Source organism: Cryptomeria japonica, chromosome 9 (assembly GCF_030272615.1).
Source record: "Cryptomeria japonica chromosome 9, Sugi_1.0, whole genome shotgun sequence".
NCBI lineage: Eukaryota > Viridiplantae > Streptophyta > Pinopsida > Cupressales > Cupressaceae > Cryptomeria > Cryptomeria japonica.
This window is the reverse complement of record NC_081413.1, coordinates 721,470,450-721,474,367: the sequence shown is the minus strand read 5'-3', so window position 1 is coordinate 721,474,367 and position 3,918 is coordinate 721,470,450.

The following is a 3,918-nucleotide window of genomic DNA, read 5'->3' as shown; positions in this document are numbered from 1 at the left end:
ATCCTCTCAAATCCTCACACTCTTTGTTGTGTTGGAATTGAGGCTTATTTCTCTTTCTTACCAAATGATTCTACATTAATTTTTGATCTTGTATCAAATCTTCTTGTGAGCATTTGTCATCAATCATCTTTCATAATTCGATGTAGTAAATATGATACCCTGTTTCAACTCACTAAAATTAACAAGCCGAAATAGGGGGGCATATAGCTACCCTCACATTTTCATCACCTTCCTTAGTAAGAATTTAGGTGATTTTGTGATTTTATCTAACATGTGTTTTTGTAGGGTGCGGATCTTAAATATGTACTGTAGATATCGTTGGGGGCTTCGTCTGACAACTTGTGGATATATCATTTTTCATGAATGTTAACTTTTCTTTACTTTAGCTTGCATATGAAAGTAATGTCATATGACCGCTAAAGTGGGGGCTAAATGTAGTGTTGTAAATTATACACCCTTGCTAGGGTGGTACAATTTCACACTTAGGTTAGCACCCGCCTTAGTGCATCTTGTATCTTGCATTTCTCATTTCCCTTTAAGCATTTAATTAATTAATTTAATTAAATCTAAAGTCATATTTTATCACTCCCCACATTATAAAATTGGGCCTTTTACCCTAAGTGTGCCCCTTTTTATTTTATTCCTCTAGTAAATCATTTAATCATAAACCCTAATTATGTCCTATTTCAACCTTTAAGGCTCGATTTCACATTTCAAAACACCTCGAAATCAGCTGTAACTTTGGGATTCACTCTAATATCATCATATCTAACGGTCCTAAAAATTTGGTGAAAAATTGGTCATACCATGGTGGGAGTGCACATGGTCCTCGTCTTTTTTCTTGAAATTTTGGGAGCACAATTCTATGATATTATAATGCTTAACCCCAAAATATTAGCGAGAAATTCAATTCCTAGGTCATCCTAAAGGCATAATTAAGTCGAAATTAAGATCTAGGGTTTCATACATAAGAGCTATCTTTCTTCATTTCAAGGCAGCTAAGATCTATCTAATCTAAGGGAGTTTTCAGCAAAGCAATCATAAGGAGCCTTCTATGTAGTGAAAGAGAAGCCTATGCGAAGTCTTCAACAACATTCAACAACATTCATCAAGCATTTGTCAAGAATTCATCATCAATTAGGAGCTTTGAAGATATTGAAGAATAATGGGAGATCTAGTGGCAATATCTCTCCCTTGGGGATTGGTATGATTTCAAGTTATTTTTGTGTCTTTGTATGAGCTTCTTTACATCAATTTGCACATTTACTTTCATTCTTTAGATTATTTAGCATATTTGGTTTGAAGCATTGTCATTTACATTCACATTTACATTTAGGGTTTACTCTCACGCATAGGGTAGCTCTAGTTTCTTATCATTTAGGATCTTGCATACACAAGGTTCTAGTACACACATTTTTCAGTACATTATCAACTATTTATGGAGGTAGAAATCACCAACATAGGGTTTGACTAAGGTAAAACCCTATATAGCCACCCAAACCTTCCCTTTTCAGTTGCAAGTGTAGGTACAAGATCTGATCATCATTGCAAATTTCAGGTTTGGTAGAGAACACAGACACAGCTCTGAAGATCAAATTTGAGAAAAATCATCGGGATAGGGGTGTGGGGCCCTGGTCCTACAACTTGGTCCTCCTTGAGCACACTTGTCCTGTGACCTGGTCCTCCCTGAGCATCCTAGTCCTCTCTGGGCGCCCTGGTCCTCTCTGAGCACCCTGGTCCTCTTTGGGTGCCCTGGTCCTTTCTGACACCTTGGTCCTCTCTGGGCACCCTAGTCTTGTGCCCTTGTCCCTCCACTTTGTAGTGGAATTTGACAAGTTGTAGCTTCAGGATCTCAGATTTGCAGTTTCTCAGTTACAACTCTCTGTCAGTCCATCAGGGACAATAGTGTGACATCCTAGTCTTGGTCAATTTGGCTTAATTTGCAGCATTAGGTACACATCCAGAATCCTCCCCCTTTCATTCTTTCAATATCTCAATTCCAGATCTGCAAGTTTGTGCAATTTCAAGTTCATTTATGCTTCATTATTTATCTCCTAGTCTAGTTGATCATTCAAACCTTAGTTTTTCTCATCATTTCCAACAAGAGGAATAGAAACCCTAAGAGGTAATCCTTGACTCTCTATTTCTCACAAGAAGAAGCCAAAGTGATCTATCTCCCTAGGCTCTTTCGTATTCCCAATGTGTTGGCAAAAGTAGGATTAGGTCCTAGCCACCCGATCTCACTTTTCCCGCCTCCACACTTGCTATATCAAAATCCATGTAGGAAATACTCAGGTCAGCTTGAATCATTATGTCAAGTTGCTTGTATTTCTTACAACATTTAAAATTTTAATGATGAAATCAAGCACTATTATAAGACAACATATGAAGAATGGAAGTATCATTTTAGTTAGATCATTCTAGATTAGCTCATTATCATCTACATTATAAGCATTCATTGTCAGTTGCATTATAAGCATTTCATTCCAACCAAAGATCAATGGTCATAAATAAAGAATGAGTATACTTGGATAAACAAAAACAATTTGCATTGATCATATTAGGTTCATTTATCTTTAGAATCATTAGGTTACATATTAATCATTATCATTCATTCTAGATACCTAAAACTTGCACAACTAATTAAATGAATTTATATTTGTTTAATTACCCTAATCCGCCTATTGACTAAACTAAGGTTTAATCAATATCCCTCTTCTTCTAATCAACCATTAATCAAATTAAAGATTTAATTAGTTCCCCATTTCTTCTATCTAAACCATTTTAATTAAATTCAACATTTAATTAAATATCACCTTTTAGCCATTTTAATTAAATTCAACATTTAATTAAATACCCCTTCTAGCCATTTTAATTAAATACAATAGTTAATTAAATATCCCCTTCTAGCCATTTTAATTAAATACAACAGTTAATTAAATATCCCCTTCTAGCCATTTTAATCAAATTCAACATTTAATTAAAATCCCCTTTCCATTTTAATTAAATTTAACATCTAATTAAAATCCCCTTTCCCATTTAATTAAAAATCCCTATTTCCCTCACCCCACTTGCATTTTACAACATATGCAAGTTGCATCTCCTTTTGGCTAAAATAAATCTTTTATTTTATCTTTAAAATCCTATTTTCCTCCACCCACTTGCATTTTCCTACAAATGCAAGTTGCACCATAATTTTAAATAAATTAATTATTTATTTAAAATCTTATTTATCTCCACCCACTTGAAACCATTAATGGCTTCCCTTAAAGTCTTCAAGCCTTTAATGGCTTCCTTCTAGAGTCTTCTCAAACCTTTAATGGTTTCCCTTAAAGTCTTCTTAAGCCTTTAATGGTTTCCCTCAAAGTCTTCAAGCATTTAATGCTTTATCCCCCTTTTTCTCATTTAAATAAATTAAGATTTATTTAAATAAAATCCAAAATTCACATTCACATTTAAATAAACTAGCAATTGCACCTTGGTGTGCAATGGGTACGCCGAATAGGTGTGGAAGGTCAATTCAAAAAAAATTGGTCTATATTTTGCATACATTTATGTACTACATGAGAAAAATTGGTAGGTCATTTAACAAAAGTCTCAATAGAGAAGTAGTAGCTTCAAATAAACTATACATTCACTTACATCTTACATGGATCCAAGCATGCTTGAAACAAAAAAAATTGAATCAAGCTCCATTACCAATAGGTTCATGTAATGTTTACAATAAGGAGAGAGGGAGATAGTGGGAGATATAGAGGGGTAACAAGATAGAGATAGAGAGGAACATAGATGGAGGAGAGGGATATGGGGAGTAGATGGAGAGAGAAAGAGAGAGAGAGAGAGAGAGGAGATGGATAGATATAGATGGAAGCGGTAAATATACAGAGGGAGAGAGGGAGAGATAGAAAGATAAAGATA